Here is a 26076-nt window from a genome sequence, read left to right on the forward strand (position 1 = left end):
GAATGAAGGAGATAAATCTCAATTACAATCGGTAGAAGTCTCTATTAAACATTATTTTATATTTATATAAAAATACATCAAACAGCTAAATGGCATCTCTTTCTAGACATGATTTCTAGTGTTAAAAATTATCGTATATTTTTTAATCAGATTTAATTTTTTCAATATTATAAAAGATTATTTCTTTTTATCTTATATGACTTTCTGTTTTAACAATAGCTTAGATTAAGAAATACTCATTATCAACCAATCTCGAAACTTTGGAAGTTGCTAACAATATTTACACAGTTTTAAAAAGACATCTCTACCTAGGCTCCGTCTGACTCGGTCTTTCTATCCTTCTCATGCAATTCACGATAGCCAGAAAGAAGGCATATCGGAAAAATGCGAGAAAAATAAGAGAAAAGAACACCGTCTTTCGTTGTAGAAGCAAGAGCGAATCGGTGAAAACGGTTGGTAGAGAATCCGAGAGCAAGAAGGAAATTAAAATTCATGAGCACTTCAAGCAGCGTTGAATTAAAATTCATGGTGGAATTATCGCCGACTCCTTGAAAACAAAAGCGTGCGATTCGAGTTAGGTACACGTACTAGCGAGTCATTCATGGCGAGAATTTCGCGGTCGCGAACTGACTTTCTTTCCATTGGCAATGGCTATCTTATATAATAAAAATTTCTTATTTTCTGCTTTTAACTTTCGTTTTGCTTTTCGTTTGCTTTTCTTCTCATTTTTAATTCCTACATCCTAATGTCTTATCATTTCGAAGATTCTCTCTTCGTCCACTCGGTCTGTGAACAACGTCTTGGCTTGATCCTTGAATGACCTACCAGATGAGGATTGCTGTCTTGTGCATGAGAATGCGAGGCTCTCTGGTCCAGAGGCCACTTCATTACCATCCGAAAACCGGTTAGCTCGATCTATGCCGTGGCCTACGGTACCTCGCTACTGCTATTGCTGAGGAACAGCTTAAAGTGCTTCCGTCTGTCGTGTTCACTGTTAATTAAGTGTTATTGCTTAACTTGCCATTGTCTTCGTTACGCTTTTGCGTAAATTTATATTAATACGTTAAAAATATTCTTTGAGTAAAAGCTACATAAATGATTATTGAAATCTCTTTATTATTAAAATGAAAGAATAAATAAGAGGTCTAGAATATTTTGTTAAGTTTCACTCGAAGAGTTTTTAACATACCCAAAATAAATCTCGCGCGATAAAAGTTTTGATATATTAAAAAATAGAGCATTTTGATCTTTTTTAACCTTAAAATTTAATAGATTTTGTATTATTATACATGGCAAATCTTTCTCGGGTTATTTTTTAAGGATATCTCTTCTGCGACCGGAAGAGCACTTCCCATTTTCCATAAAGTAATCGCGTTATAATTAAGGGCATATATACATTCGTCAATTATATTATTGTAAAACAGCGTGAACTGCTTTCGAGGACCAATGGGACCAGAACTCGTGCACTCAAAGTATTCGTGAAATCTCACGGACAGATACGAGATGGGAGGCCATGAGAGGTCGAGTGTCGTTCAACGATGAGAACAGCGCGGCGGAGTTACTCTTCGCCTCTTTTTCTCTATATGTGCCCGGCGTTGGATCTTAGATAAATAATAAATATTGGCAAAATCTCGAGTAAAATAATCATCGCTATCTCGAGATGGTTCATGTACTTACTAGAATCTGATACATCCGCGCATACGAGAAAATAGATCTGTGTACACTCGCGATTGACACGTATGTTTGTCTTATTTATCATTATACAACTACAAGAGTGTGCTTCATTTCGTGAATTAGTTTCATTTCATTTACATCAGAAATTCAGACGGTATATAAAATCAATTATCTCACGTATAAACAAAAATAATATTGTAATGAAAAATGAAATACTTTAAGGCCCGGTTGCACCAACGTTACTTTGATTTTAAGCAAAACTTAAAACTCTCTCTATCTCGTTTTAAAATCAAAAAGAGACAGGGACAAAGAAAGTTTTAAGCCTCGCTTAAAATTAACCGTTGGTGCAACCGGGCCTAAGGTACATATTATCTGTATAAATAAACTTAATATGTGAGTCTATTACATATTTAAAATTATTCTATAAGGTAATGTGATATGATAATATAGAATATAATAAATAATATTTTAAATGTTGGCAAGCATTATTTTAGAGAACTTTACGAGAATAGAAACGTTTCGAAAGTCTCACAAGGCGAAAATACCTTCCGAGGATTAAAACGAGGCGACGATTGAATGAATATAGCACGTCCGAGTTTTTAGCCAGTCTGCCATACAATTTTACTCCGTCTTGGTGCGTGGTTCTCTCCTTGTTAGCACTTAATTAACTTACCACCGGCCCAACCAGTCTCCGGAGATGAGACGTGAAATTTCCTCTCTCGCTCGTACTTCTCGTCACTCGAGCGACGAGCCTAAAAAAAAACATCCTACGCACACGGCGCAGCATCAATAAAACGCAGTACCGAGTCGCGCTTTTCCAGGAATACCAGAGAAATATTAATGAAATATTAATGTCGACACTTCGCGCCATTAGTGCCGACGCGAAAAGAGAAAAAAAATACTTGTGCATGGTATCGTCGAACGGAGTAAAATCTTTGAATCTTTACATGCCAGAATGTGAGATGTAAATATTCTAGAGAGTAAATGACGTAGTTAATGCAGTCATTTTGAAGATAACTTGAATAATGAAATAATTAAATGGATTGTGTGGTTATTATGATATTAATTTTTGGCTTGCAATCTAATCGCGCTTTAAATAATGGAAATTAAAAAGCGAAAAAGATTAAATTCATTATGCGAAATCCTTCTTTTTATGTATATCCTTCATATTTAAATAAATTCTGCTTTAATGACTTCTTGTTAATCTCATTTGATTGACTATATATACGCGCAGAATCAATAACTACCTCAATAAATACATCTCTTTCGTGAAGCACATAACGATGGATAGTGTAATGATTCACATCGGTTCGTGTATTATCAACAAATACATTGTTTTCGCAAGATATCACGCGTAATTAGCAATAAACAAAACGGCGCGTGTCAACAGCTTCAAAATTTTACTTATATAGACACTCGCCAACTCTGTTGACAGGACGTACATACAAGCATTTCTTCATTCCCGACAAAACTGGAGGAATATAACTGTTAGCTGTGATAACATAAATCGGTGACAACCGATAACACCGCAAATACGGATTACATTTTGGCGCTAACAACGCCAGTCGAGCTAATTCGTATTTGTAATGCGTTACGATGCGTACTTGCACTAGCATCACTATTTGTACCATTATAGCGCGTGATTTGCGAACATTAATATTATACGTAACTTGCACGCGACAATGTATTATCTAATTGATCTAATATTGAAAGCAGATTATTTCGTTCAACTATAATGTCTAAAATAGGAAAGAAAGTTATAAAGTAACTTTTGTCAAATTAGCAACTAAGACCTCGCTAATAATTGCTTCACGAAAAGAATGGTTTTGCTGAAGTATCTAAAAATTTAAATAGATACAGATTTGAAAATAAATTTTGTTGGACTATCAAAATAATTATGTAAGACGCACAAGCTGATTGCTAGAAAAAAATTAAAATTTTTGTAGCATTCTTAATCATGCTTAAATTTCCTACACAAATTTGATAGTTCAATAAAATTATTTTCAGGTTTACATATATCTAAATTTTTAGATATTTTAATAAAATCTTTTCAATGTTCCTCACTTAAAATAAAACAAAATAACTTTCACAAAACAACTTTAAATTTACTACACGGAAAGAATAATTTTGTTGAAAGATCTAAAATTTTGTTAGATATAAATTTAATCTTGTTAGGTTAGCAAAATAATTTTGTTTGAAATTAGTTGCAAGAATATCAAAATTTGTTGCTCATCACTTTTTATTTTCCAACATAATTATTTTGATAGTCTAACAAAACTTTTAGATCTATATCCAGCAAAATTAGATTTATCAACAAAACATTCTTTCCATGTACAGAATCAAGAATACTTCGTTGTTTTTTGATCATCTCCATAAGTTCAATAAGCATTCTAGATAACAAATTTTTATAATAATATACATATACTATTTCAATAATTATTCTATTATACGATTCTCATAAATTTGGCAAACAAATTTGAAATCAAAAAATATTATAAGGAACATGTTATCAGATCAATTCAACATGAAAAAAGTGTAAATTTCACTTTTCTTAGCTGATAAACTTGAGTTTTTCATTTCTCAAGTTTTTCTTGATTATGCAGTTTCCGTTCAACAATATGTATGGACATTTTCCGTTCAATAGTATCTATGGGTGGATACTTTTTCTACATAATACTTTGTCAATCTCGATGTAATTGATAATGTTCTTGCCTATCACTAAAGAAAATTTATCCTATTATATAATTCTTCCTGATGTTTTAAAAAAGTTGTAATTTATTTTCAACAGTTAAATAAAGCGGGTAATACAAAACGGCGATGCTCTCCTCTTCACTTGCGTTGCTTAATTCGCTCTTTCGTTCACAGCGCGCGCACACTTTTATTATTATGTCAACTTTCATATTCTAGATGGAGTCGGACATAAATAATTTCTCGTATTCAACAATATGAACTACTTATATAAGTAAGTGACATTTTATCACATATAATACTTTGAATTATACCAAACAAATTTTTGGAAGATAGGGCTTTGCAATCCCACATTGCCCTATCAATAAATTAAAACAAACATAAATTACACTAGTGAATAAAATTTCGCTTTTCTTAGCCGAGGAACTTGAGCCGATAAACTTTCCATTTCTTGAGGTTTTTCTTGATCATGCAGTTTCCGTTCAATAGTATCTATGCGTGGACATTTTTGCTAAAGTCTATGATACTTCGTGAATCTCAATGTAATTAATAGTATCCTATCCCTAACCCGAGAATTTATTCTGTTATTCAAAATTTTTCCCGATATATTTCAAAAAAGACTTCCGATTTTATCTCAACGGCCGAATAACTATAATATATAATGAAGAGGAAGAGAGAAAGTACAAGATTGTTAAAAAAACCAACGATGCACGTATATTTTATGGCATCGATAAGTCTTGCGAGACGCGAGATTAGATGTGAATTGATTTACCGTTTTCTCGGCTTTGAAATTAGCAACATGTCTTTATTTATCACTTCTGCTTTTTTTTCTTGCCTCGCTGAGATAGTCGACGATACGTGACATATAGTATATAGCCCATGTGTAAAACTTACGTTCTTGCAACCTACATATCCATTGTATACGAATGTCGGTGCTTTCGCACCGAAATTCAGCAAGAATGACAAACAATATAAGCAACTCATAAGAAAATAGTCGACTGAGAAATTTATCAGTTTTTTTTTTAATATTACAATCTCTCTTTGCTTCAAAAATAATTCTTTGCAGAAACATTTATGTTTTTTCTATAATTTTCAAGTTATTCTGATAAATATGAAGAATGATAAAAAAGAAACTCAAGAGCGCTATAGAAACGTTTTTCTGGCATGACTGTCCTAACAAATCCAAAGTTGCGCACGTCAAAATAAGAAATGCAGATTTTGCATAAAAATTGCACAAGAGATAAGCATTAGGAACTAAGTGTTCGACAGCGAAAGATCTCGTCGACATTGCGCGGCGCGATTATACGCACGATTCGTACAGAAGATCGAGATCGCTTATCCGAAGGTCGAGCACGTAATCTGGTTTTAGCAGACGCCCGCGAAACGCTTTGTATTAGCCCTGCACATATAGACACGTTCATTCCGCGCGACAGAAGTTTGACGACAAAATATTTGTCGTTCAAACAGCACCCGGGTCCTGGAAGTCCCCTATGCCACATCCAGTCGCGGCGCCGCGACGCGGATTTCGGCAAGTATTTCTCTCTCTTCCTCTTTCTCTCTCGATCTCTCCTTCTCTCTCTTTCGCTCTCTGTCTCTCATCGCGAATGACAACAATGCCGCGAAATTAAACGCAACGCCGCTCCTGACTTAATACTCGGAGATTGAAACCATTATAATTCCAGTGAGTTCAGATTTCGATGATACAGATACACCAAAGTGAACTCAATACTTGTTCCTAGCCCAATGCTTGACAATTGGCGTAGAGTACTCAACGGCACATTTACAGAACAGTTATAAATTCGCGCATGTATTCTACTCGTAATCAGTGAAATTCTTTTGCAAATTAAACAATTTTTCTCCCAGGGAAATGTTAAAATATAAATTATTTTTAGCAGTTTAACTTTTAGCTTTGTTACAAATAAAATCAAAAACTACATTCCTAAACGTCCTCTTCAAGAAAAATTTTATTCAGAATATATAGTTATATAACTGTATTTATGAACCATCTTCAGGTAAACTATTTGGTAATTTATCTATAATGGATAAAGAAAAGAGTAAGAGAGTAAGTGCATAAGAGAATAAGCTGAAGTTTATCGAAAGATGGAACAATCTAGCTTATATTGAATACAATTTTTCTTAGACAGAGGACGTTTTGAAATGTAGTTAGCATTATACTGCAAACAAAAAAAAAATTGAATATCAAATCAATTATATTCGAAAACATAAATAATACTATATGAAATTCGGATATTTGTAACGATAACATATTAAACATTATTGTCTAACAAAAAATGTATAAAACGCTGATTGATGATAGTAAACAGCTGCGTTTAATTTAAAGCAAGGTATAGCTATCATTAACTGGTACTTAAGATAAAGATAAACCGCGTAGAAACATCTGTGTAATTCTGATACCTAATATACATTGTACATATACTCTCACTTCTTTTATTATTATTTTGTTTTTCTGATGAAAAAATGTTCTATTCTCCACATGTTTTATTAGTCTTATACATATATTACTGATATTACTTTTTTAAAATTATTATTAATCCATCTTTATAAGTTTTTATATCGTACAATAAACATAATTTATATCTCTTCTCTAAAATGTATTCAAATTAATTTATGATTTTCCTTCTCTCCGTTATCTTCATGTTTAATTAAATAATCCATTGGCAAAAATCATTATCTCTACTTGAAAGTTTTTTTGGCAAAAGGAAAAAAAATTGTACAATTTTTTTCATTCAAGCTATTAATAAGATTTTTTTTCTTTAAATTACAAAAAATTTATTGTCTTAATTAATAAAACGTATATAATATAATATGAAAAAAAAATAATTTTTATTTATTAAAATACAATGCGCTTGATTAATTTTATAGCTGAAGAATTTTAGCTGAATTTAGAAAATATCTATCATTTTTATTAAATATGATGAGTATATAATTACATTTGCAACAGTAAAAATTTTGGGATCTAAATTTTTTTGCCATTAGACCCACTTTTCTCCCTTTATCGAGTAAGTGTTTCAGCACATTTTTACAACGTTCAATTAGTAATCAAGTAGCTAAGGAATATAGTAATTCCATTATTTCATTTTTTTGTTTCTAAATATGCAGACTTTTTCATTATTACTCAATTGTACAGATCGCTTCTAATACTGAGACCGTCAAAACTCATTAGTTTTTGTACGCAACTTCAAACTGTACGCATAGTCACAACAAAAAACGCGAACAAGTGTTTTCTTCTTCAAAAAGGTCATGGTTTGTACAATTATATTTCTCTTTTTAAAATAATCGAACATAAGATACAAGAGTCTCAGAAGCTGTAATATAATAATGATAAAAATGGTCCATTTAGGAAAATAATACTTTTCGACAGTCCATGGCACGACGTTATTACGAAAACGAAAATAAGTCGTTGCGCAATTGCGTAAGTGCGTCCTGTCGTCCGTACGCGGGCACGTGTCGTCGGGAGCAAATAGACAGTGTGCACTTGCCGCTACCTTGGTACCACGTGTTAACTAGGCTAACCGAGATAATCACTCATTACGAACGTTTAGCGTGGCCGGGTACCGAGGTCTAGCGTCACCGATCTCGGCACGGTTTTCCCATTGGTCGCCGGTAACGTGGAAATAACGCGTACCGCAAACACGCGAATGGTCGTTCTGGTTAGTACCGCGATCTATTTCGTTCTTTCCTTTTTCTGCGCGCCGAGAAGGAAATTGCATCTGCTTTTCCACTGTGAATTCCCGTATATTCCATACGGAAGAGAATCAGAAGGATCAAAATGGCGTATAAATCGTGGCGATTTGCGGTGGAAATTTTGTTTGGTGAAAACAGACATTAAAAATTAACATATGTTATGTAATACATATAAAGTAGCATCGTAATGAAATAATAAGGAATAAAAATAGTTAAAATATAATATAAGGTTGTAATTCCTTCACAGTAGTAGTTTGGAACTTTGAGAAAGAATATTTTGAGAATTATTGTTTCACTGACGCGAAACTAATGATTTAAAAGTGATATTTAATGATTTATCAACAACCAAATTAGGCACAATATTCCTTATCATACTGCTCGGTCAACGCTATTACGTTAAATTTGTCTGTGCGTGTCTATGTATTTACTTAATACACGTCGAGAGAGATAGGGGATGTCATACCATGTCTTGTCTAATTACTAATTAACAGCGTATTCGCGTGAATAAGCAAAGGACCTGAAATTAGCATAATTAATTTGTGACTGAAATACTCTTTTCTTACATCATTTTAAGCTTACACATCAACGACAGCGCACGCAAGAAAACAATAACAGTGGTATTTTTTTAGAATTATTTAATTTTAAACTTTTATATTAAAAAAACCGAGGATATCTTTAAAAACTATGAATATCGAAAATTCAATCACAGATAATTAAATCACAATTTCATAATCCTTATTTTATTCATTTAAAACTTTATTTATTTAAAACTTATTTAAAATTAAACTAATTTAATAATGCCCGTTTTCATCAATGTAGAATTAATTTCAATTCAACTTACTCTTCATTTTTTTCTTTAAAATCTCTAAAAAAAAATGAAGATGAAGAGTAAGTTGAATCGAGATTAAAGTTAGTATTCTATATTGGTGGAAATAGTCACAACAGACTCATTACTTAATTTAAACAATTGAATATATTTTTTCAGAAATAATATCTACAATAAAAAAATAGACACAAATAAAATGTTCATACATTGATAAACATTTGCAAATCTATATCAATCAAACATCTATAAAATATGACGTTCATCCGCCACGCCGTTAAACCCTATTGATCCGCTATTAATTGTTCAACGGGATTATCTGCGGCGATCATTAACGACTCGTTAAATCTATCGCATATTTCACGTATGTCGTACTATCGACTTCGTGTAATCGCCTATCAAGCGCAAACGAACTTTAAAAATTAGGATGTAATGCTGCAAATTACGAGACTGCAGGGCAATCAGTTGAATTATCGTCCAATTGTATCACTAATGAATCAAAAGAAAGACGTGCTGTTATGATCGAAACAGCTAAATAAAGAATATGAAATACTTTTATTTCTTTTATCGAAATGCTTTAGATAAAAAATTGTTCCCTGACTAATTTTATATGTATATATATATATATATATATATATTGTATATAACAGAAATACGTTTTTCCTTAAAGATCATTAATGCGATAAATTGTCCACTAATTCTTCAGAAATTTTTTAATATATTTTTAATGTTAACTTTTAATGGATTGAAGGATTGAGTTTGCAGAGCTACTTCGGAAAATTTTTACCAAAAATATTAATTATTTTTAATCTATCTAATCAATTTTTGATCAAGTTATTAACAATATATTAATAACAAACACTTCCATATTAATATATTGATTATTAATAATGAAAATTGATAATGTCAGTAAACGTTATTTTTTGAACCTAGAAGAGATCAATTTAAATACAAAACAAATTCGTTAATAAATAATTACGTAATAATGAGATCGTTTTAGTAAATTGGAAACAAAAGAATTATAATTAATTATTATTAATTTTTTCTGTTCCTCTCATCGAATGCAAAAGAGGCAATCGCAGCAGAACAAATCATATGCCCACATAGGCCAGACTCCGAGCGTCTCCAACATTGTGCGAGAGCGAACCCGCGTGAGCCTGCTTGTGGCGTACGTGGCCGCGTTCGCATATGGTCGCGGAAGGTCGAGTGACGTGGTCCCCAGTCCCGGCTGCGCAAATATTGATCGAGGTGTCGCCGTGACGAAAAATTCCACCGAACGGGAATAAAATGTCCGCGACGTCGCGGAAGATGGCGCGAAGCGTGACTTTGGAACGAAGTCTGTCGCTTTGACTCGAAGTCAGAATAATCGGCACAAATGTGATCGAAGTGATGCTAAAATTATGATTGACGCACATCGTAAAACGTGCGGGATGATTTTTTATTTCATTTGACTAACAATGTTATCGCACATATGTAATTCTAAAGAGTACTTATTGTTGATCGACCACCTGAAGTAAACTCATCAATTTTATACAATACTTCACTTTGGTTGCAAAAGTTTCCATCATCTAAATATGAAAATTTTAATTTTGTGTGTGTGTCATGTTTTTTTACTGAGTACTTTTTTTCTTTTTATTTTTTATATCAAAATTTAATTTTAGTTACATAATTATAATTGCATTCTGCAATTATAATTAATTCATAGATAGCAGAATATACACTTTTATTTTTAATCAAAAAAATTAAACTCAGCTTTATACATTACATTAATTATGTTTATATTTTGTGTCGTGCAATTTTATTTAAATGCTGTAAATAAAAATCTTGATAACTCAGTATCTCTTTCTCCCTCTCTAGAATTACATGCATGATAAAATATTCAAATTACGGATGTCATTTTAACCCTCAAAATATGTCAAAGAGTTAGTGAAATGATAAATAATAATTAAGCTTTCATCGCGGATTCAATTTTTTGTCAATGAAATGATAAATAATAATTAAGCTTTTATAGACGGATTTAATTTTTTTTAATTTATTATTAATTCTCTTTTCGCCCCATTCCCTCTCTCTCTCTCTCTTCCTCTTGTAATAGAGAACTCTAATTCGTAATTTACACTCGTAATTCTTTTTATTTAACTTTCCAAAACTGCAATTATATAATTAGAATGGCAATGACAAATACATAAAAATAGCATATTTTCTCCTAAGATACTTTTTGTTGAAAATATTTAAACAAAATTGCTTTTTACTATCGCCTCATTAAGGCTTAATTTATTGTGCCTATTATACATTTTTATTTTGTCACTCTTTTGTTCGTTCTTTTAAAATCATTCACTCTTGCAATTAATCTATCGTTTCAATTATATGTATTTATTAATCTTGTACAAACTCGCATATTGATATCAATTTTAAGACCGGAAGTAACACATCTGATTGCCGGTCACCCTCGGCCGGCATCAAGCAAGTCGGTTTATCAGATCGTCTCTATTATCGTATCTGTCTATCAGCGGGTGTATATTAGATAATAGAAACGACGGCAAATTTACTACCCCTTTTACCACCCGCTGCGGCTCCGTCGAGGAACAGGTGGCAAGCGCGCAGCGTGGGGTAAGCACGCGCCCAAAGCCGTGCCCCCTCTAAAAGAATCGCGGTATACAACACCACCAGGGCACTACGGGGCCACAGCTGGGTACCGTGTAAATGTTCGGCTACTCACCCTTCGAGCTTCTCAACATCTCTTGTATGGGCACACTCAAAAAAAGACACGCACCCCTGCGGCGAGCACAGCCTCAGGATATCGCCGGAAGACCTTTGTGGGATCTTGACGCGTTTGCTATGTTTATGAGAATCCATGGTGTTACCCGGCATGAGGTATGTTGGGCAGTTGACGTCTTATGATTATTTGAAGACCTGATTACAGAGAAAATATAAGTTGAAAAAAAATTGTTTGCTTCCAAACAACACAATGTATTGAAGAATATGTTATATACATATATAAATAAATATATATAAATATAATAATATTATAATTAATTGTGTACTGAAATGTTTATTACGAGTATACGTACACAATCAATAATATTTTCATTTACATTATTATACAATACATATATACACTGTACGATATACGAATTAATTATAAATTTTAAACCTTCAAAAAGTTTTTTAAAAACAGACATTATTCAAATAAATAGCACGTCGTCGAATAAAGCTACATAAAATATTTGTCTATCGAAGATCGAGACACCATTTTTTGCAGCTTCAATCGTCTTTTGCCTGACCCGCAATTTAAATCTGAATGTACGCGATGTGCAAACACGCGCGATATTATTTGCGCGGTATATATTTTCGGAAACTGTGTAATTGTTTCGCATTTCCACGCTCTCTGTAGATACATGTTTTGTACATATTTACACATTTACATTGTAATTACTCACCACGCGGGACGGCTGCCGGGAGGCGAGGGGAGGGGTCTTTAAACATTAAAAGAATATTTGCCGGGCAAATGCTGATAAATCATTGTGCGTAATGCAGTGCAATCTTAATAATTCGAACCGTTAAATGAAGATTGTTGAACACATAGTGACAATATTTTGAATCAACAGAGAATGGGTGTGCGAAATCGTAGTCGACGTGCACATGCAAATATACACAATGTACAACGATAATGACGTGCTTACGTGTGTACTTGCAATGTGCAAGGTTAAATGTAATATTGCCATAGAAACACCGAGAAACAAGTAGTTGGAAAATTATCGAATGTAATCGGAACGAAACATCGGATTAAAGTTGATCGAGAGATTAACCTTTTCAATACGTATCTCTCTGTTTGATAACGCTGTTGCCTCAATTAATATTTACAAATTTATTTACGTATTTGCATGTATTATGGGACTGAGAATTTTTTAGTTCCTGGAAATATTCCCTGAAAGTATTATGAATTTATTTGCGCACATGCAAATAAAGAAGGTACTTGTACAAATATTTGTACTACGTGTGCAGCAGCAAATTTATAATTTTTCTTAACGTAATATTCAATAAAAAAGTATTATGGATAAAAATAAAATATTATCTTAATATACATTATCTAATCCCAACTATTTAGAAGTTTTATCTTTTCATAATGAAGACTTTAAATATATATATATATACAGTCTCTTACCGCGCACTTTTTGAACGTTTAATACAATAATATAATAAATCAATCTTAAATTAAATAAAGAATAACATTCTGTTATTGATACACATTCCTAAATTTATTAAAAAGACTGTACAACTTCTTCAATCCCCCAAAAAACTCGAAAACTCTAAATTTTATTTTAAATAACAGAAAATGTGAGATTTAAGATAGATATCTTGTAAACATTCTTAGACATTGTTACGTAATGGCATTGCCAAGTTTACGGTTAAACGTATAAATAAACGAATCGCATCTGTACCATACTTTAAACACCATTTCGCATTAGCGCAATCGCTGATGATTGTATGGTCGAGAAATTTCAAATCTGTACCGCCGCGGAATAGGTGCAGGCCCGGCTACGATGTTAATCGCATTAGTGCAACGATAAATCAGATAATTAGTGGCTGTTAAGCGCATCGTAAATCGGCATTATCAGAAACGGGTGACGCCGTTTTGACATGGCGCCACGTTTGTTTGGTCGACGCGTTGCGGCGAAACAGTCTGTGTACTTAACAAATCTTGTGATCACCGAAATGTTGATCGTTTATCAACTATTATCCTGCCAACAACAACGTTATCAGTATTATAGCGTTTAGTGATGATGTTATTAAAAAAATGCTCAATAAACTCTTCCACACATTCCAATTTTCACTCCATATTTTATACTCATGAAATATAAAAATCTCTACAATAAAAAATTAAAATCATAAAAATATTAAAGATGCAAAAAGATATTTTATACGTTTGTTGTATAGAATAATTTTATATTGGGATATCAACGTTGTTTCTTCAATTGCAATTTAATGAACACGCAAACATTATAGAATCTATATACGGAAAGAGCAGTTTTGCTGAAGTATCTAAAAATTTAGCTATAAATTTGCAAATAACGTTGTTAACCTATTAAAATAATTATGTAGAATGTTCAAACTAATTGTTAAAAATATCAATTTTTTTTTGTTGCATTGCTCATAATACTAAAATTTTCTACATAATTACTTTGATGATTCAACAAAATTATTTGTAGATCTATATTTGGCTAAATTTTAAATATTTCAGCAAAATCGTTCTTTCCGTATAGCGATTACCTACACCGTACAAACATTAATTCTGATAATTGTCAAAATAATACAGCAAAAAAATAATTAATTTAATTTTTGACTCAATATATGTAATTTTAAATAAACAATATCGCTTTAAGAATGCATGTCATGTATTTCGTAGCTTAAAATGTTCCCACGCGCAATCCGTGCGTTTAACAAGTCATTCTCACATCTCTCTCATGCCCAAAAAAGCAATCGCCGTCAAGTAGAGCAAAGTTAATCGCAACACGGTACTAGCCGATGTAAACTATCCTTCGATGATACTTCTCTAAGTCCTACGATATTGCAAACCAATTCCCTGAGGCGACCGACCTGTCCCCCATCATTCCCACAATTTCCCATACGCTTTATGCTGGCACGGTCTTTCATGGGGTCCTCACTAGGGTCGAAACACTTCCATAATCGATAAAATTGTCTCTCAGCTTGCAGTTCTTGCCCACAAATCAGTAACGCATTTAATTTTATACTCTTTTTTTATCGCAAATAAAAAAAATTCAGACTAATTCTGATTTAAATTTAATCACAAATCAAATATTTGTTGTTTCTTTATAATATTGTTAACATTATTTTGAATATTCAATATTTGTAGATTTAAATTTAATATACATTTTTGAATTCTGATTTAGAAATATTGTGGCTTTTAAGAAATGCGTTAAGCAATATAAATTGCGTTATAAAATTTTTAGAGTAAACTGAGATAGAGAGAAGAAGAGAAAAAGAGTGCCAAATTTATTGAAAATAGATTTTACGAAGTGTCTGCAAAATTTTATTAGCAGAATGCCAGTAGAAATGTAACAAAATCTGCTGACAAAATATGACAGATTTATTGTAGAAATTGAACACAATCTCTACTGCTGCTCAGTTTCTGCTAGCAATGTTATTCATATCATGTCGATTGATAAAATATGTGAGTTTATTGTCCAGCTCGTTTTTGTTGATCAAATATTTAAAAAATAGACTTTATATTAATAAGTATCAGTTTGTAAAATATTTAAAATTGTATACACAACTTAAATGTTGTAAATCTAAAAAAATATATATGAAGCACATTATCAAACCTGATGCACGTGCATCCTAAAAATAGAGCTTGCATATCATATATGATATACAGACGTCCGATATTACACCACTATATATATGATACATATATTTAGAACCATGAATGAATTAATACTGACACAATTGATGTCAATCTGCTATAGTATTCTGTTTGAATTTGTCGGCAATTAGTATACCGCGAATATTTTGCTTGACCATGAACACAATTATTTAATTAAATTCTTAATGAATTCATTTGCCTGAAGAAGGACAATTGTAAATCAAAATTCATCGCAAATTGAAATAAATTCGTAATACGAAACAAAACAATCGTACAACAACTCAACAGTCATCAACATGGATTATATTTTGGTCGGTAAAGGAATCATAATTAATCACATCATATTTAATATATAAATAAAGATTATTCTTCGATTAAGTAAAGATAAATCTTAAAAATAAGTGCTCTATTTAACTCTTATAATACATAATTAGGTTATTCGTATCCTGAGCATTTAATCTTATCAACATACTAGAGTCAAGTAATTAATTATAACATTTATGTACACATATTTTCTTTTTTTAAATACACCTTTCAAATACTTTCTGAAGATCTTCCATTATAAATCATAATCAATCCTGTGTAATTTTTGCGTTGCAATCTCACAAGTTTATTTTAAACATATTAAAGTATGTATATTTCATATATAACATATATATATATATATATGTACATATATACTTATACAAGTATATACATATGAACTTGTATATACATATGAAATGTATGTATAAATCATTTAATAATTTTTGTATACTTGTACCTAAAAGTAATGAAAGTAATGAAAATTATCCCAGGACACGAACAACTTATCGTATGTAATAAAGAGCCAGAAAATCATTGTACACTAAGAATTAAGTATAATATGCGACAATAATCACTGAAAGAAGTGATTCACTTGCATATTATTGCAATTGCCCACTATCAATCACAGCGACTTCTGCGAAAGAAACTTTTTTTATTTTTTTTTCTAGCGCTGTGATTAGCTTATGCACAATTAGCTCGTGTACAAATGATATACACTATAATCCATTGGAATTAATTAAAGAGCAGAATATTCGGTGAGCATGTGCTTCCTAACAATTGTAACGCGTTAAGCATGTGTATTTCACTAGCACGTGGCAGTTGGCATTCGGCGTTCGTTTTACGTATGAAATGTGTACGTCATCTTGTTATGCTCGTGCGATCGTGGCTCGCGGGGAGGGAGGGGCGGCAGATGAAAACGTACATCGTTCCGAGTGTCGTCGTATTATTATTTTTCGCGACGCGATCGCAACAGGTACTTATCGAGGAAGAGGCGCGGCGGTTTTTTACGAGCAATTAACTATTATCAGACATTATGCGGTTTCTTAACTTTTACGATAACCAATTCGTAAGACGCAGTGAGGTGACGAATATTTGTCCAATATCTTGCTTCGTTCTATCGGTTCGCTCGAAGCAAAAATCGAAACAATAAGAAATTATAGAAATTATATGTTAAGTATTTACAGATTTAAACGATTAGTTGTAATATTTATATACTATTTTTTTAGATATACAACCTTACTTACATTACTTTGTAAAAAGGTATTTATAAAGTACTCTCTAAAACTTTTAATCTTACTCTAAAGAATAAAATGTCATTCCAAAAATGGAAAATTGAGCAATTCTTTTTCAAGATTGCTCAATTTTCACTCTTTAGAGTGAGATTCCACTTCAAAGAATTCAGAGAGTATATAAGAATCATTGAATAATTTTTGTGTGTTTATAAAAGTAATAAAAATTAAACCTGAAACACGAACGATTCATCGTGTGTAATAAAAGATCGGAGGATCATCGTGTGTGCTAAGAGTTAAGTGATATGCGACAGTTCACTTACCGAAATTATTAATAATTGAAGAGCAGAGATTCGACGAGCATCTCCATTTTGTAACGCACTATTTCGCTGCGGCGTAGGACTCGGCGTTCAGCCGTTCACTTCGCAAGGAATGTGTTATGTGACGTCACGCGTAGGTCACCTTACCGTAACTCGAACGAACAGGTAAAGACGCGCGCCATTCCGAGTGGTTGATCGTCGCACTATTACCAATTATTACTTTTCGCGACACGATCCCGAGCAGAAGGCGCGATGATTTCTCACGAGTAATGAACTATTATTACACTGCGGTTTCTTAACTGTCACGATAACCGATTCGTAAAACGTAGCGAAACGACGATATTTGTCACGGCAGGTTACATCTTGCTTCGTTCGGTCGAGCTTGAAGCAAATATAGAAACGATACAAAGTGAACGGAAATTGTTATATACGAATTTAATCACTTTATACTCGTACGTAGGTATATCTGTGTGTTTTATTGTATTTCCTGATACTTAGAAAAGAGAATTGTTCCTCGGACGACTTCGACGTAGCGACGCGACTTCGATCGTGATTTCCGAATCAAGAACGTGAAGTAAGGCGCGAGTCGTATAAGCAATAACTATCGAGAGATGGCGGACAACTATCGAGAGATGCGATCTATTTATGTCCATTTCTATCAATGTAGTTTAATTTTAATTTCGATTCAACTGTTCATCTTTTTCTAGTTCTAAGAATTAGAAAAGGATAAAGAATAAGTTTTGAATCGAGATTCAAATTAATCGACATTATAAAAATGTACATTATAAAATGTAATGCTGTAAATGCTTCCTTGACCAATCAGAAGAAAGAATTTTACAAATTGTCCAATCAAAGTATTTGCAGCGTGGAGTGAATTGCACCCGAGTTCGATAAGTTGAAGCATTTAGCTCTTCATAGTCGATAATGAGTGCGTTCAAGTCGACAAAACGGTTAGCTGCTTGCCGAGCAAATGAATATGATTGATTATTACTTATATTACAGATCCAACTAATCACATTCAATCGCTCGGCGAACAGGCTAGTAGCTTTAAACGCGCCCAATATTTGAGAATGTTTTAAATACAGTCTTAAGATGTCATAAGCCAATCAGAGGATTGCATTAGCATCTTAAAACATTACTTAAGACAGTCCTAAAATAAGAACGGACTTTGAATACCACCCTAAGAACGAAATGTTCGGTACGCCTTAATTCCATAGTGAGTTAAATATTTTACCTTGACAAAATATTTCGTTTGACCAGCCACGAGAGATGTATGGTGTTTGTTTTCTTTTTCGCCGCATGTAGCGTAACGCACCGTTTAGAGTACGCCTTGTTGTCCTTCGCGTGACGTATCTCGAGTGGTTGGTAACAACGCATCCTAATCTAAACTCTCAATCGTGACAAATGCGCATCAAAATTCAAAAAAAGGTACAATCGTTTTCCAACGACCACTTCACGATTACACATCTCCCGCGAATCGTAAATATCAAGGACACTACCTTAGATATCTTGTACGATTAATATCTATTAATCTAATCTACGGCCGATGATTATTTCGTCGTGGATAAGGAAGACGTTTTTAATTGACGGGCAACATTCGTAATCAATTTTCGTACCAGTTAGCTGAATCCGACGTAAGTGTACATACATGAGTATCTTCTGTTTCACGCGTGATGTATTATTTCACTTTCTTGTTGTTCATAGAATATTAAAAAAGGATAAAATGATATAGAAATGCGTGTCATGTTTCAAAAAACGTATCTCATTTAATCAGCCTTTTGCTTTATTTTACTTATATCGAAATCGAAACACATAGCCATCTTTGTATCGAATGTATTTTTTTCGCATTGTTCTTCCATCACGATATAATGAAGTATACATACGGGGTTAACGACGAAAGTATCGTATAAAGTGTTGCGCGATCGTGTGTTCGTGACTGTGTTGTGCGTGTGTGCATAAGGATGGAATCTGGAGGAGGCCTGGGAGGCATTAGGCGACGGTGGAGCAACCATGAGGTGAATATTTTTTATTTTATTTTTTACCTGAGAGAGAGAGAGAGGAATTAATATGACTAATTTTTGAAATTCTTATTATTTTGAACGTTGCTAAAATTTTGATATTTATATTTTACAGGTCAACATAAACGCAACTCCACCGCTGCGTATTATTTTTGTGAGTAACAAATTATACTTTAATTATTTTAATTGTAAAAGTGATGAATCTGTGAAAAAATTATACACATAAAATACAGAAGAATATTTATGCTCCAGGCTAAAAGTTTGAAAGCACATATTAAAAATTGACATTTTTGAAGTTATTGATATTCAAATATCCATAACAATGTATTTTTTAACAATAATTCTTTAGATTCAACAATTGTTATTGAATTTAAAAGATTATTGTTAAAAAAACACATTGTTATGAAATATGAATAAGTAATTCCCCTAAAATATCAATTTTTAAAAAATGTTTTCAAACTTTTGGCCCAAGTCTATATACATATAAATGATACGTGAATGTATACATGAATGCATGTATATACAGGAATATATATATATATATATATATGTGTGTGTGTGTGTATGTATGTGTGTGAATACATATATGTCAATTTGATGTGTGATGTAAGTATATAAAAATAATGCAGATAAAATATTTCATAGATCTTTCTATTTATTAACTTTCATATATAATTGTTAGGTTAATAACTCATTCAAATTAAATTGTCATGAGAAAAAGTTGCTTCCTTAGAAAAAGTTGAACGTTAAAAAAACAGCTAAATTAAAATAATAATTACTCTTTTACAGATTCATCTTCCATTTTTCATATGTAATTATTAGGTTGATAAGTAATTCAAATTAAATTGCAGTAAGCTTTATTTAAAAAGTTAAGAACGTTAAGAAAATAACGAAATGCAAATAATAGGAATGCATTTGGTTATTTCACAGATTCATCTTCCATTTTTTATGTATAATTGTTAAGTTGATGATTTATACAAATTAAATTATTCTTTCGCTTAAATTATAAAAAGGAAAACGTTAAAAAAATAGCCAAATAATTGCGCAATGTCTAATAAAATTTGTTAGTTTCCGTAATATCCCACGAAACGGAGTAGTCGATCCTTCGTGCTTCACAGTTCCCAAAAGTTGCATCCGGCACTTCGTAATTTCCCAGTGCCGTCTCGGGGAAGACGAAGGGCGACACGTGACTTACCCCATCATAGTGGCACACCGGCACGGCGCGGCCGTTCGGAATGTTTTGACAGGGGGTGGGTGCGGCGCGTGGCGCATAGCTGTTTGTAAAACATCGCCGGTTCCTTTATCGGCGACGATATTAAGCGGCGCATGGGTCACACCGGACCGCCTCGGCCATTGTTCGCATTGTCGCGGCTCGATTGCCGAGGAGAAAGGGCCGCGATGTTATACGAGGGGCAAAGGGGTGAGCATTGTCGACGAGGCGAGGCGCCGTCGTGATTTCTCTGTATCCCGCGATAATCTAATTGAAAATAAATCCCTTCGGTAACCGAGACGGACAACGATAACCCTTCTCTCTCTCTCTCTCTCTCTCTCTCTCTCTCTCTCTCTCTCTCTCTCTCTCTTTCTCTCTCTCTCTACCATTATGAGAGATAGCATTCTTTGGTTCAAATCGGTATGTAACTGACATTGATTGCAGAAATAAAACTAGTGAGATCTTCATTAAGTACACTGAAAAATATACTAAATTTTAATAAATTATTTGTTTGAAAAAGTATCAATTAAAATATTTACTAAATATAAGGATATATTTATTTGATACAAGAAATACCATTCATTTAATTTAATCATTTTTTATTGAATAAGTATTTAATATAAATAAATGTTTAATTTACTAATATAATATTTTAATAAATATTTATTAAAATTTAGTATACACATTTTTCTCAGTATATACAACTAATTTGAGATAATATGTTAAATCTTACATCTCACAAAAGATCCGATAAATTTTACGATTTTAAATCCTATAGATTTTCTAAATTTTTGGATGAGTCTTTAAATTTTTTATTTTGGAAATATATTATTGTATTGTATTTAAATTATAATAATTTTTTAAATTATATTAAGAAAAGTTAAATCTTTAAAAAACTGACATTTTATTCTTTAGAGAGAAGAAATATAAAAATTAATTTTATTTATATTAAATTTCTAGTTCTATTTTCATCAACAATTAGTTTCGAGATTGATGTTTATTTAAGATTATTGAAAATTGATATGAAAACGCGCCGATATAAAATGAATAACATTTTTACATTACCTCGGTTTTTATTTTCTACAAAACAAAGAAGGGATAAAAAGAAATGGATTCCTCATGCAAGTAGGACAGAATGAATTTCAGGCTCCTGTGAACAGAGTGATAACGCTCGCGTCCCAGGCGCGTAATCAGCGTGCGATTTATTATTCGTGCGCGCGAATCGAAGTAATAATTTCCACGGTCCACGACATACGTAGGATATCGCGAGTCGTCACGCGAGAAGGGTAGATGACGTCCTCGACGGGGGTGGAAACGCGAAAACGTGATGGCTACTCGTTCGTATTGTTTGCGCGACGAAAGTAGGGACCCGCGGAGCGCTTATTTACACGAGACAAATAAGCAAACAAGGAATTGCCGCGCGGTTCACCACGAGCGTCGTGCAAGTCTTGCGATGACAATTAGCCAATAATTTCAATAGAAACTAGAGCGAGAAGTACGTTTACATCAGTTATCGGCTCTGAATTCCAATCATATTGGTATAAACTAGAAAAGAAAATAATCAAATCAAAATTTTCGAGTATGTACAAATATTGCAGTAACTGTTGTTGTTAAATCATTAACTCATGTTTTAATAATTTCTTGACTTATATAATACTTGATAGAATATTTATTTTGTACAAATGCATGACAAAGTTACATGTTTGAACTTTAACCACGAGAAAAAATAGTAATGTTAGAGTGATGTTTTATTGTGTCGTATATATTTGATTATATTATCGCGCTATCGCATTATTTATTATTTGTAGAAGTCATATATTAATTTTGTTGTGAAGATAAAATACTAATTATAATAAACATAAAAAGATAAAAACTATTGTATAAAGATAAAGAGATAATGTCAAATAATTATTTCACATATAGGAGATTAGTATTGGAAAAATTATTGTATTAGATTTTACATGTAAAAAATTATTTATTTGTAATAGAAAATGAAAAATAGTGTTTAGAAATAAACATAATAATAAGTTATTACTGTCAGGAGAAGAATTTTTTACATATGTCATTAATTTACCATCGATCATAACGCTGATGTGCTTTATCGATAACTTTAGAGGAATATTTAAGGAATATTAGTAGCATTTATTCATTAATATTTGCCAATAATCTTTTTTCGTAAGAGAATATTCACAAATGCGAATCAAATTCTATTTTATCTCCAATCTATGAAATATTCACTGCCGGATCTACGCAAAATCCACTGAAGTCGCGCAAATTTATCGTCCATAAAATATACACTAGGCATATTGACGTAATATTCAGTTAATAAATCATCTACTGTAAAAAATACGCCCGTCGTATGTACATAACTCCGTTATTGAAAAATTATTCGTGTAGATTTTTTTACCGATGTGTGTACTTCCTTGTGATTGCATTCAAAATATTATGGCTACCGATTTCCGGATGAGAACGCGAATCAAAAATTTATTTGGAAAAATTACTATCAAGAAAAATCAATTGCTGTTTTTTCATTAAATATTATTTAAAATGTATTATTACAAATAATTAATTAATTCAAGTTTAATGATATGAATTTTTTGATAATAATTTTTTAATTAAAAACATCAGGAATTTATTCAGAAAAATTTATTTAGAAAAAAATACTGAAAATATTTAAAGAATAAAATCTCTGCATATATAACCTAAATATCGTAATGTTCAATCGACAAATCGTAATGTTATCGGTCATTCCGGCGCACAATCTCAATGATAATGGACTAACATTATAAAGCAAATAATTGCTCATTGTTCCTTACTGCTGACTGGGATTAAATTCCTCTGCATGATGGAAAGTTCCTTTCTCTCTTATCATCTCTATTAAATTAAAAGTAAAATTTATGAGAAGAGAAAATTTATGCCTTTAAATCATAATGTTATCGATTATTCCATAGCCTATGTAAATTACATACATAAATCGAAAATCTTTTATATTTCATATAATACATGAATCATTGTGTGATAATATAATGAATAAAAATTTCATATATATACATAACGTATCGCAAAAATATTTAAGCTACATAAAAAAAAAAGCAATTATTGCCTTAGAAAAATTTTCGCATAATTCATTGCTTCGGAAGGCGGTTGAAACAGCGTTACTTTGGATCGGAAATCCGTGTGACGGCGAAATCTTTTTCATATTAGCTGGCCCCGGCACTCGCACAAGCTTGGCTAGTCACACCGAACGGGGTTGGTTGCAGCGCATGCCACAGGGACTGAAGTCTGTTTGCTCATGAAATATGCAGGTATGCGCCCTCCATAACTGCTCGTAAGCACTGAAACTTGCGTGCAACGCCGAGCTACCGAGCTACGGGATTTTCCGTTCTTCCGCACGAGGGAAGACCATTTGCGAAAGCGACGCGAGTACACCTAATATGCGCGAGCACCGGGCGTGAATCAATTCTTCGATATTAGGAAATAATAGTATGATATGAGCGAATAATAAGTACGCGAGATTTAGATAAATAAATAGGATAAATACGCAACAAAAGAAAACATACAGTATTTAAATCTTCATTTATATTAAATTTTTTAATAAAATAATTTTTGATAAAATAACATTCTTTACGTTCATTTTACATTATAAGTAATTATTTTGAATGTGCAGAATTTTTAAATACGAAAATGTCGAAGTAGCTTCCTTTGTAGTTTACGTTTTCTTTTATCATACATTATACGTTGCAATTTATTGGGTATTCAAATGTATATATGTAACATATACATATATGTAACATGATAGAATTTTATCGTTTTGATCAAGAATCTTTTACGGCGTGAATTTTGAGCTGAGGAAATGAACAAAGTTCGAAGTTTGCCCGGAATAAAGACGAAGATATCCGTTTAATAAGTATGCCGTTAACAACAATTCTAACTAGACAAGACAATTAAACTGGCGCGACTAGCAATCGTTTATATTAAATTACTTTTATTCCATAAATTATTTTTTATTTTGAATTTTTTTGTTCAACGAAATCTGAAATATGATTGATGTTATCAATGACGATTAATATTTAAAAAAAATAACGTTTAAATAAATTTGAAGAAAAGTCTTTAAATTTATTAACACGTTTTTACACTCTGCACACGTCTCATAAGAAATAAAATAATTATATTATATTATACAGTGTGAATTGGTGAAATGTAGCTTATTAAAGAAGAATTCGACTCAAAAGGATTGAGTCAACGAAATCTTTACCTTCTTATTTCAACGATTGCCGGTGCAGTTGGCTTAATGAACGTAAATCGATACCTTCCGCAAGAGGAGGTATGTAAGTACCGCGTGCGCAAATACGGTTTTTTGTTACTTGCGCCAGGAGCGATGGTCAATATTACATCAAGAGCTCCGAATTGATCGAGCTCCGTACCGCGTACAAACATTTTAACAAACATTCTCTGCTTTGCCGTTAAACGTGCTATTTAAGCAGGAGTTACGCGTCTTAAACTACTTCGCACGAATAATCATTCAACGCTTGATATCGTTGTTAGATTTTTTTTAATCAAATATTTTTATGATTCACGCTTGTTTATTATCGCCAAGCGGCAAATCAGGTCAATCAAAATTCGAACAATCGAACATTAACGATTCACGCGAAGCTGTAGGTCTCCTTTTTTCATCCGCAACCAATTTTGCTCGAGACCGGATATTTCAGACCAACGCGTTTTGTTCGTAACAAATATTTCGCGCTACAGGCGGAAATTACTGCTTTCACGGGACACAACGGGTTACGCTTGATGCTCGAGGCTGGCATGGTTCACCGATGCCCGGACAGAGACGAATAAAACGGCCTTTCATACGCGATTGGTATCGCGAGTTTGATTCCGACGTGAGTTAATTGCGATAACCTGGCCTGTAACAGAGGGGGGTTGTAACAACATATGCCGTCCACGGGGTTAAATAATCCGGCGTGTCCCGTCGTCGCAGACGTCTAACTTATGCACGACATGACGAGCTTTCGTGCGCCACGTAAGGTCGTAAAAAAAGCTGACAGGTACACACCTTGGCGTGTCAACTTGGCGAACGCCAACATCGCGTCGTGCCATATGCCTCGCGAGGCAAGGTGCACCAATCTGAGAGCTGTTCGCGTTTTGACTATTCGTGGGGTGCGAGAGGACAACGCCGTATGTAACGCGGGTACACAAATAAGATGACGACGTGAAGGGTTTAATAGTACAACGGGTCACGAAACGACGTCGAAGTTTACATTATAAAGCAGCGTTTCTGAGAGCTCTCGTTTCTCTCCGTTTCTCGTCCTTGTTATGCTTTTAGCATTTAATATGCTTTAGCATTTAATATGCTGATTAATTTTCGAAAATACTGAAAAACTCCGATATCACTGAGACGACAACAAGGAGTTAAGCATATAGCTTACGATGGTAGATTACAAAATAATGTTGAAAATAACTCTCAGATTAATGATACCAGAAAGATGCTTTTATTAAGATTCTTCTAACGAGAGACAAGTACTTGTTGCGCTAAAAATTTCACATGTAAGGTAATTAATACAAAAAGACTTTAATAATATAACACAAAAAGATTTCTAAAAATATATGTATATGTATATAATCTCTTTATATATTTGGTAGATAAACTGTTCAAATTCTATAAAATTTATAATCATTTATTTTTATATACATAATATATTTGTACCTCTCTCTCTCTCT

General features: G+C 32.6%; 2 long non-coding RNA genes across 2 annotated transcripts in view; one reads left to right on the forward strand and one right to left on the reverse strand.

The window, feature by feature from the left end:
* Nucleotides 1-11174: 11174 nt before the first annotated feature.
* Nucleotides 11175-17681, reverse strand: LOC108745502. Its single transcript, XR_001939098.1, has 3 exons — nucleotides 17131-17681; nucleotides 11607-11800; nucleotides 11175-11386 (listed from the first exon to the last, which is right to left on the reverse strand). It is a non-coding gene; the product is annotated as an uncharacterized LOC108745502 (long non-coding RNA).
* Nucleotides 17682-18961: 1280 nt separating this feature from the next.
* Nucleotides 18962-26076, forward strand: part of LOC108745540 — a 75180-nt gene continuing 68065 nt past the window's right edge. The window contains exons 1-2 of the long non-coding RNA XR_001939107.1: nucleotides 18962-19142; nucleotides 19261-19299. This is a non-coding gene — a long non-coding RNA (uncharacterized LOC108745540). The remainder of the gene's footprint in view (nucleotides 19143-19260; nucleotides 19300-26076) is intronic.

This window comes from Trachymyrmex septentrionalis, unplaced genomic scaffold (genome assembly GCF_001594115.1).
Source record: "Trachymyrmex septentrionalis isolate Tsep2-gDNA-1 unplaced genomic scaffold, Tsep1.0 scaffold14, whole genome shotgun sequence".
NCBI classification, from domain to species: domain Eukaryota; kingdom Metazoa; phylum Arthropoda; class Insecta; order Hymenoptera; family Formicidae; genus Trachymyrmex; species Trachymyrmex septentrionalis.